General features: G+C 46.6%; 2 pseudogenes; one reads left to right on the plus strand and one right to left on the minus strand.

Annotated features, from left to right (window-relative positions):
- Nucleotides 1–2,289: 2,289 nt before the first annotated feature.
- LOC134898322 (5S ribosomal RNA) lies at nucleotides 2,290–2,408 on the minus strand (annotated as a pseudogene).
- Nucleotides 2,409–10,280: 7,872 nt separating this feature from the next.
- LOC134898323 (5S ribosomal RNA) lies at nucleotides 10,281–10,399 on the plus strand (annotated as a pseudogene).
- The last annotated feature ends 540 nt before the right edge of the window (nucleotides 10,400–10,939 follow it).

Here is a 10,939-nt window from a genome sequence, read left to right on the forward strand (position 1 = left end):
GCAGTCCTTTTGTGCGGTTATTGCTATTTGTAGTCTCACAGTTTGGATCGGGATGGTTCGGTCCTCCTTCAGAACAACTCCTGGCGGGGGTCCCTGTTACACCTGACGCGTTTCGCTGCAGTCAGCTTGCAGCTTTATCAAAGGTATCCATGGTTGAGACGTGGGGTTTATATACCCCTTCCAATATGGTGGCTAATTAGCCCTTGATAGCACCTGATTGCATAATCACTTAAAATGTATGTTTAAAACTAGAGCAAACTTACATGGTAGACAGACCTACTTTGGATGGGATGTAGTGTAAATGAAATCAAACAAATTCTTAGACAATTCAATGATAAAAACCAATAAATTTATAAACTTTCAACTAATAAGTATAGATAGGCAGGACATAATAGCCAATCGGTGGATTTGTTATGGCTAGTGTTGTCATGGATACAGCATTGTGTTCCTTTATTATTGGTGGGGGACATAATATAGAACGGTACTGAGATTTCGTATTTCCTGATGAAAGTTCCGATCATGTGACCCACATATCACGTGATCGGAACTTTGATAGTATGCTTCCGCGTTGCGGGGGGAGAACGGTTGCTAGGTAACCTGATAAGGCAGCTGTCTGTAAGGAATATCAGCTGTGGAGGACGTAGATCGTAGCGGCTCTTCCGCCTTGGTCGATGTAATGCTGGACACGTGACCGCGTCAACACACGTGACTTGTTTTAGATCATCGTGTGCAGCGCTTCCGCCCGCCAATGTGTAGATGTTGTGGCGCTTCCGCCAACCAGCCACTCAGATAATTCAGTGTTTTAAGAAGACGGAACCTCTCCTGTTCCTAGGGAATTTATCCCCCATCTCCTATACATAATAATAATAAATGTAACATCACTGTAGCTACTATACTTGTGGTTTATCATTTAAATTCTGAATTCCTCCTATTTAAGTCTGATATTGTTTTGTTTATGTAAAACTCCTAATCTCTCCGAACGGACATTGTTCCGTCTTCTTAAAACACTGAATTATCTGAGTGGCTGGTTGGCGGAAGCGCCACAACATCTACACATTGGCGGGCGGAAGCGCTGCACACGATGATCTAAAACAAGTCACGTGTGTTGACGCGGTCACGTGTCCCGCATTACATCGACCAAGGCGGAAGAGCCGCTACGATCTACGGCCTCCACAGCTGATATTCCTTACAGACAGCTGCCTTATCAGGTTACCTAGCAACCATTCTCCCCCCGCAACGCGGAAGCATACTATCAAAGTTCCGATCACGTGATATGTGGGTCACATGATCGGAACTTTCATCAGGAAATACGAAATCTCAGTACCGTTCTATATTATGTCCCCCACCAATAATAAAGGAACACAATGCTGTATCCATGACAACACTAGCCATAACAAATCCACCGATTGGCTATTATGTCCTGCCTATCTATACTTATTAGTTGAAAGTTTATAAATTTATTGGTTTTTATCATTGAATTGTCTAAGAATTTGTTTGATTTCATTTACACTACATCCCATCCAAAGTAGGTCTGTCTACCATGTAAGTTTGCTCTAGTTTTAAACAAACATTTTAAGTGATTATGCAATCAGGTGCTATCAAGGGCTAATTAGCCACCATATTGGAAGGGGTATATAAACCCCACGTCTCAACCATGGATACCTTTGATAAAGCTGCAAGCTGACTGCAGCGAAACGCGTCAGGTGTAACAGGGACCCCCGCCAGGAGTTGTTCTGAAGGAGGACCGAACCATCCCGATCCAAACTGTGAGACTACAAATAGCAATAACCGCACAAAAGGACTGCATCAACCGTAATGCATGAGGAGCTCTCCACTAAAAAGATTCTGGAGCATACTACCCTCTAACGGTAAACTACCTATCTATTGTATATTGCTTATCTCTGAGACTGTTGTTTATGCTGGACTGTAGACTTGTAGGGGAAAACAATCCGGAACGGTCACCTCAAAACTTCTAAATCTTAAACAATACAAACCTGGCGTATTGGGTAACCCCATAGAATTGTCTTATGAAATTTAGACCATATACCAACAGTATCTGACATGCATTTGTCTTATATGTACTTAGTTTTTAACTGAAACCGATTGCATTTGATTTTAGGAATAAATTGTGTTTTTATTTACACTACTTGTTGTATCCATCAAATTTAGCGCGGTCTCACCCCACCTTTTTAGGATTTCTTGTCACTTGTATTATGAAGGAGGATAGAAAAGACTGAATAGATGAGATGAATTTGCTGTGTGTTAGACGCTGAGCATGGCCGTCCAAATCTTATACTGAACTGAGTATTCCTCAATAGTCTCCCACTTGAGTACTAACTCAGCCCAACACTGCTTAGCTTCCAAGATCGGAAGGATTCGGGCGTTGCCAGTGTGGTATGAAAGTAGAAAGAATATCCAATGTTGTTGGGCTCTGGAATCACTGATGAGAGTTCACGAAAGTTATAGTAGAGAGTAGAATAGATGGCAGATGGGAGAGGAAAAATAAGAATTGACTCACCGGTAATTCTATTTCTCGTAGTCCGTAGTGGATGCTGGGAACTCCGTAAGGACCATGGGGAATAGCGGGCTCCGCAGGAGACTGGGCACTCTAAAGAAAGATTAGGTACTATCTGGTGTGCACTGGCTCCTCCCTCTATGCCCCTCCTCCAGACCTCAGTTAGGGAAACTGTGCCCGGAAGAGCTGACACAATAAGGAAAGGATTTGGAATCCCGGGTAAGACTCATACCAGCCACACCAATCACACCGTACAACTCGTGATACTATACCCAGTTAACAGTATGAATAACAACTGAGCCTCACGAAAAGATGGCTCATAACAATAACCCTTTAGTTAGGCAATAACTATATACAAGTATTGCAGACAATCCGCACTTGGGATGGGCACCCAGCATCCACTACGGACTACGAGAAATAGAATTACCGGTGAGTAAATTCTTATTTTCTCTGACGTCCTAGTGGATGCTGGGAACTCCGTAAGGACCATGGGGATTATACCAAAGCTCCCAAACGGGCGGGAGAGTGCGGATGACTCTGCAGCACCGAATGAGCAAACTCAAGGTCCTCCTCAGCCAGAGTATCAAACTTGTAGAATTTTGCAAATGTGTTTGAACCCGACCAAGTAGCAGCTCGGCAAAGTTGTAAAGCCGAGACTCCTCGGGCAGCCGCCCAAGAAGAGCCCACCTTCCTCGTGGAATGGGCTTTTACTGATTTAGGATGCGGCAGTCCAGCCGCAGAAAGTGCAAGTTGAATCGTGCTATAGATCCAGCGAGCAATAGTCTGCTTTGAAGCAGGAGCACCCAGCTTGTTGGGTGCATACAGGATAAATAGCGAGTCAGTTTTCCTGACTCTAGCCATCCTGGAAACATAGATTTTCAGGGCCCTGACTACGTCCAGCAACTTGGAATCCTCCAAGTCCCGAGTAGCCGCAGGCACCACAATAGGTTGGTTCAAATGAAACGCTGATACCACCTTAGGAAGAAATTGGGAACGAGTCCTCAATTCCGCCCTATCCATATGAAAAATCAGATAAGGGCTTTTACATGACAAAGCCGCCAATTCTGATACACGCCTGGCCGAAGCCAAGGCCAACAGCATGACCACTTTCCGCGTGAAATATTTTTGCTCCACGGTTTTAAGTGGCTCAACCAATGCGACTTTAGGAAACACCACGTTGAGATCCCAAGGTGCCACTGGAGGCACAAAAGGGGGCTGAATATGCAGCACTCTTTTAACAAAAGTCTGAACTTCAGGCAGTGAAGCCAGTTCGTTTTGGAAGAAAATCGACAGAGCCAAAATCTGGACCTTACTGGAACCCAATTTGAGGCCCATAGTCACCCCTGACTGTAGGAAGTGCAGAAATCGACCCAGCTGAAATTCCTCCGTTGGGGCCTTCCAGGCCTCACACCAAGCAACATAATTTCGCCATATGCGGTGATAATGTTTTGCGGTCACATCCTTCCTAGCTTTAATCAGCGTAGGAATGACTTCCTCCGGAATGCCCTTTTCCTTTAGGATCCGGTGTTCAACCGCCATGCCGTCAAACGCAGCCGCGGTAAGTCTTGGAACAGACAGGGCCCCTGCAGTAGCAGGTCCTGTCTGAGCGGCAGAGGCCAAGGGTCCTCTGAGATCATTTCTTGAAGTTCTGGGTACCAAGCTCTTCTTGGCCAATCTGGAACAATGAGTATAGTTCTTACTCCTCTCCTCATTATTCTCAGTACCTTGGGTATGAGAGGAAGAGGAGGGAACACAAACCGACTGGTACACCCACGGTGTCACTAGAGCCTCCACAGCTATCGCCTGAGGGTCTCTTGACCTGGCGCAATATCTTTTTAGCTTTTTGTTGAGGCGGGACGCCATCATGTCCACCTGTGGCCGTTCCCAACGGTTCACAATCAGCTGGAAGACTTCTGCTGACAGTGCTATCACGTGATTCTCCGCCATCCAAGAATCCTTGTGGCTTCTGCCATTGCCACCCTGCTTCTTGTGCCGCCCTGGCGGTTTACATGGGCGACCGCTGTGATGTTGTCTGACTGAATCAGGACCGGTTGGTTTTGAAGCAGGGGTTCTGCTTGACTCAGGGCGTTGTAAATGTCCCTTAGTTCCAGAATATTTAAGTGTAGGGAAGTTTCCTGACTTAACCATTGTCCTTGGAAGTTTCTTCCCTGGGTGACTGCCCCCCAACCTCGGAGGCTTGCATCCGTGGTCACCAGGACCCAGTCCTGTATGCCGAATCTGCGGCCTTCGAGCAGTTGAGCACTCTGCAGCCACCACAGCAGAGACACCCTGGCCCTCGGGGACAGGGTGATTAACCGATGCATCTGGAGATGCGAACCGGACCACTAGTCCAACAGATCCCACTGGAAGATCCTTGCATGGAATCTGCCGAAGGGACTTGCTTCGTAAGAAGCTACCATCTTTCCCAGGACTCGCGTGCAGTGATGCACCAACACCTGCTTTGGTTTCAGGAGAACCCTGACCAGAGATGATAATTCCTGGGCCTTCTCCTCCGGGAGAAATATCTTCTTCTGTTCTGTGTCCAGAATCATGCCCAAGAACAGCAGACGCGTCGCAGGAATCAGCTGCGACTTTGGGATATTCAGAATCCAGCCGTGCTGATGCAGCACTTCCTGAGATAGTGCCACGCCGACTAGCAACTGCTCTTTGGACCTCGCCTTTATAAGGAGATCGTCCAAGTACGGAATAATCATGACTCCCTTCTTTCGGAGGAGCATCATCATTTCGGCCATTACCTTGGTAAATACCCACGGTGCCGTGGACAGACCAGACGGCAACGTCTGGAATTGGTAATGACAGTCCTGTACCACACCCTTGAGGTACTTTGAACTTTAACTTTTTTATATAAATGTTAAAGGATTTTAAATTTAGAATGGGTCTCACGAACCGTCTAGTTTCGGTACCACAACATTGTGGAATAGTAACCCCGTCCCTGTTGAAGGAGGGGTACCTTGATTATCACCTGCTGAAGATACAGCTTGTGAATTGCCGCCAGTACTACCTTCCTTTCTCTGAGGGCAGCAGGCAAGGCTGATTTGAGGTAACGGCGAGGGGGAGTCGCCTCGAACTCCAGCTTGTATCCCTGTGATAATACTTGCAGAACCCAGGGATCCATCTGTGAGCGAGCCCACTGGTCGCTGAAGTTCCGGAGACGCGCCCCCACTGCACCTGGTTCAGCCTGTGGAGCCCCAGCGTCATGCGGTGGACTTAGAGGAAGCGGGGGAAGATTTTTGATCTTGGGAACTGGCTGTCTGGTGCAGCCTTTTTCCTTCTTCCCTTGCCTCTGGCAGAAAGGAAGCGCCTTTGACCCGCTTGCTTTTCTGAGGCCGAAAGGACTGTACCTGATAATACGGTGCCTTCTTAAGCTGTGAGGGAACCGGAGGTAAAAATTTTGACTTCCCAGCTGTTGCTGTGGATACGAGGTCCGAGAGACCATCCCCAAACAATTCCTCACCCTTATAAGGCAGAATCTCCATGTGCCTTTTAGAATCAGCTTCACCTGTCCACTGCCGGGTCCATAATACCCTCCTGGCAGAAATGGACATTGCATTAATTCTGGATGCCAGCCGGCAAATATCCCTCATATATAAGACGACGTCTTTAATATGCTCTATGGTTAGCAAAATAGTATCCCTGTCGAGGGTAACACTATTATCTGACAGGGTATCAGACCACGCTGCAGCAGCACTACACCTCCATGCTGAGGCAATTGCAGGTCTCAGTATAGTACCTGAGTGGGTATATACAGACTTCAGGATTTCCTCCTGCTTTCTATCAGCAGGCTCCTTCAAGGTGGCCGTATCCTGAGACGGCAGTGCCACCTTTTTTGACAAACGTGTGAGCGCCTTATCCACCCTAGGGTATATCTCCCAACGTGACCTATCCTCTGGCGGGAAAGGGTACGCCATCAGTAACTTTTTAGAAATTACCAGTTTCTTATCGGGGGAAACCCACGCTTCTTCACACACTTCATTCAATTCATCTGATGGGGGAACAAAACACTGGCTGCTTTTTCTCCCCAAACATAAAACCCCTTTTTAGTGGTACTTGGGTTAATGTCAGAAATGTGTAACACATTTTTCATTGCCGAAATCATGCAACGGATGCCCCTAGTGGATTGTGTATATGTCTCAACCTCGTCGACACTGGAGTCAGACTCCGTGTCGACATCTGTGTCTGCCATCTGAGGTAGCGGCCGTTTTTGAGCCCCTGATGGCCTTTGAGACGCCTGGGCAGGCGCGGGCTGAGAAGCCGGCTGTCCCATGGCTGTTACATCATCCAGCCTTTTATGTAAGGAGTTGACACTGTCGGTTAATACCTTCCACATATCCACCCACTCTGGTGTCGGCCCCGCAGGGAGTGACATCACATTTATCGGCACCTGCTCCGCCTCCACATAAGCCTCCTCATCAAACAAGTCGACACAGCCGTACCGACACACCGCACACACAGGGAATGCTCTGACTGAGGACAGGACCCCACAAAGTCCTTTGGGGAGACAGAGAGAGAGTATGCCAGCACACACCACAGCGCTATTTAATCAGGGATTTACACTAATAGAAAGTGATTTATCCCTATAGCTGCTTTTTATATACAGTTTGCGCCTACATTTAGTGCCCCCCCTCTCTTTTTAACCCTTTGAGCCTGGAAACTGCAGGGGAGAGCCTGGGGAGCTGTCTTCCATCTGCACTGTGAAGAGAAAATGGCGCCAGTGTGCTGAGGGAGATAGCCCCGCCCCTTTTTCGGCGGACTTCTCCTGCTCTTATAATTGTATTATGGCAGGGGATTTTTACACATATATAGCTTATTAGGCTATATTATGTTTTGTTTGCCCTCTGACACTACTTCTCCTGCTGCTCTCTCTGCTAGGGGCCTCACATTCACACCCCCCCCCCCCCGACCTGGGGGTCGCCATGGAGGTGGTGTTGGGGTCCTTTTACCTTCTAGTTACTCCTACCAACTCATACCACCAGAACCATCCCTTACATTCTCAACATTTGAGGTCCATGCCATACGCCTCTTCCAACCAGTACATCTTAGAGTAGCTGTCATTTACCGCCCCCCTGGCACTGCTTCCAAATTCATCGACAACTTTGCTTCCTCACTTCCTCTCTTCTGACATTCCCTCCATTATCCTAGGCGATTTCAACATCCCTATTGACATCACCACACAATCCCCTGCCTCTAAACTCCTTAACCTCACCTCTTCACTTGGTCTCTCCCAGTGGACCTCCTCACCCTCCCATGTGAATGGGAGCTCACTGGATCTGGTCTTCACTCACCGCTGTGATAGTTCTGATTTTTCCAACTCCCCATTTCCCCTCTCTGACCACCACCTGCTCTCCTTTAACCTCTCTCGACTTGCCCATCTCTACCTCCTAAGGCTACCATCACTAAGTGTAACATTGAAGCTATTGACACTACATTCCTTTCCTCCCTGTTTGACTCACTTCTCTCTCCTATTCTCTCTCTCTCATGCCCTGAACAAGCCACTTCCACATACAATGCATCCCTTACTTCTGCTCTTGACTCTGTTGCTCCACCAACCATTATTCACCCTCGCAAATTAACACCTCAACCCTGGCACACCAAATGCACCAGATATCTGCAAAAATGCTCACGTACTGCTGAGCGACACTGGAGGAAATCACGCTCTAAGGCAGACTTCCTCCATTTCAAACTTATGCTCTCATCCTTCAGTGCTGCCCTCTCTCTTGCTAAACAGTCATACTTCAAGAACCTCATCTCCTTCCAGTCTTCCAACCCCCGGCGCCTCTTTGCCACTCTCAACTCACTCCTCTGCCCACCTCCACCTCGTCTCCCTTCCTCACTCTCTGCTCTTGACTTTGCCAATTACTTCACATCCAAAATTGACTCCATACGTCAGGACATCACATCACACCAGTCCATCAGTAACCAGCTTTCTCCTATCCCTTACCAACCCTCCCCATCCCTCGCACCTACTCTGTCATCTTTCTCCCATGCATCTGGAGAGGAAGTCATGGCCCTCATTCATTCCTGTCCCCTCACTACCTCCCCACTTGACCCTATCCCCTCCCGCCTCCTCCGCTACCTCTCTCCTTCTGCTTGTTCCCATCTTTCCCACCTTCTCAATCTATCCCTCTCATCAGGCACTGTCCCCTCTGCCTTCAAGCATGCACTCATCTCTCCTATTCTTAAAAAACCTACCCTTGATCCAAACACTCTCTCCAACTACCGACCCATCTCTCTCCTCCCTTTTGCCTCCAAACTCCTTGAGCGTATGGTCTACAACCGTCTTACTTCCTTTCTTTCCTCACACTTACTGCTTGACCCATTCCAGTCTGGCTTCTGTCCTCTCCACTCCACTGAAACTGCCCTTACAAAAGTATGCAATGACCTCCATGCTGCTAAATCTAAGGGACACTACTCTATACTTATTCTACTTGATCTCTCTGCTGCTTTTGACACTGTGGACCATCCTCTCCTACTGCAAATTCTTCACTCCATTGGTCTACGTGACACTGCCCTCTCTTGGCTGTCCTCCTACCTTTCTGACCGTTCTTTCTCTGTCTCCTCTCATGACTCCACCTCCCCCTCACTTCCACTAACTGTAGGGGTACCCCAAGGTTCTGTCCTTGGTCCTCTTCTCTTTCTATACGTCCTCACTAGGTAAGCTCATCAGTTTCTTTGGTTTCCAATATCATCTCTACGCTGATGACACCCAAAAAATCTCTTTCCTCTCCAGACCTCTCCCCTGCTCTCCTCACTCGTATCTCCAACTGTCTCTCTGCTACCTCTTCCTGGATGTCCCAGCGCTTTCTTAAACTTAACATGTCTAAGACCGAGCTGATCATCTTCCCTCCCTCCCGCATAGCCTCACCTCCTACAATCTCATTATCTATTGATGGCACTACTATCTTCTCTAGCCCCCAAGTGCGCTGTCTTGGAGTAATCCTCGACTCCTCCCTCTCCTTCAAACCACACATTCAGCACCTCTCACAAACCTGCCATTTTCATCTAAAAAATATTTCCAGGATCAGACCCTTTCTAACCCAGGATGCTACTAAGACTCTTATCCACTCACTGGTCATATCCAGACTGGACTACTGTAATCTGCTCCTGACTGGCATTCCTGACAAATACCTCTCTCCACTGCAATCTATCCTCAATGCTGCTGCCCGGCTCATCTTCCTCACCAAACACACTACGTCCATAGATAGCTAATAATTCAAATTAAATGAAAAAAACATCTATGGACTCCTTTTTACTATCTTTACAGAGAACTATATTTAGTTACAATTCATCTTCCTTATTAGTCACAATTCATATTCCGATATAGAGCTGGGTTATAAATTAGCAACTTTCTAGCCATCTTTTCCATTCTTTCAGCTACACTAGTGATTTGTTGGAAGACATATGATATCTATTTTGTTTAGTGTAAATTTCATATTTTGTCAACCATTTCAGGTTTAATCACCAGCAAGAAAGCTTTCATTAATTTTCTAGTGTTCAGCCAGAACCTACCCTAGGCTGCTAGTGAGAGCCATTTGGCTCATTTATTCTTTCCACGTTTCTCTTGTTTTTTTCCTTACATTTACCTATTTTCAGGACTCTCACCATTGATTCAGGGATATCCATCCCTGTCTAACATTGGCAGCAGATCCCCTATTTTCCTCTCCCATCTGCCATCTATTCTACTCTTTACTATAACTTTCGTGAACTCTCATCAGTGATTCCAGAGCCCAACAACATTGGATATTCTTTCTACTTTCATACCACACTGGCAACGCCCGAATCCTTCCGATCTTGGAAGCTAAGCAGTGTTGGGCTGAGTTAGTACTCAAGTGGGAGACTATTGAGGAATACTCAGTTCAGTATAAGATTTGGACGGCCATGCTCAGCGTCTAACACACAGCAAATTCATCTCATCTATTCAGTCTTTTCTATCCTCCTTCATAATACAAGTGACAAGAAATCCTAGTCTACAAAAATCATCAATATCATTGAGGTGCTTTTGCTTACCGACTTGCATTAGTTTAGGATTATATATTTTCAGGCAGTCAGCTGCGGCAAATCTGTATTTGAAACGTTTATCGAGCATTCATGCCAATATTATTTGTTCCTGTTCCTCTTTTCTTTTTCCCCTTTTGTCTGTATATCCAACTACTATTTATTTTATTGATATTGTTAATAAAATTATATTTTTATAATAACAATTGTTTCATCTGAGACTTCAAGAACAACAAGAGTGCGCCCACAAAAATAGGATTTTGGTACTTACCAGGTAAATCCTTTTCTTTGAATCCATAGGGGGCACTGGAGTACTCTTGGGATATGGACGGTGCGTAGCAAAGGAAGGCACATTTAAATATTTAAATGAGCAACCCTCCACTTCCCTCCTCCATACTCCCTGGACATTCA

Source organism: Pseudophryne corroboree, chromosome 3 (assembly GCF_028390025.1).
Source record: "Pseudophryne corroboree isolate aPseCor3 chromosome 3, aPseCor3.hap2, whole genome shotgun sequence".
NCBI classification, from domain to species: Eukaryota; Metazoa; Chordata; class Amphibia; order Anura; family Myobatrachidae; genus Pseudophryne; species Pseudophryne corroboree.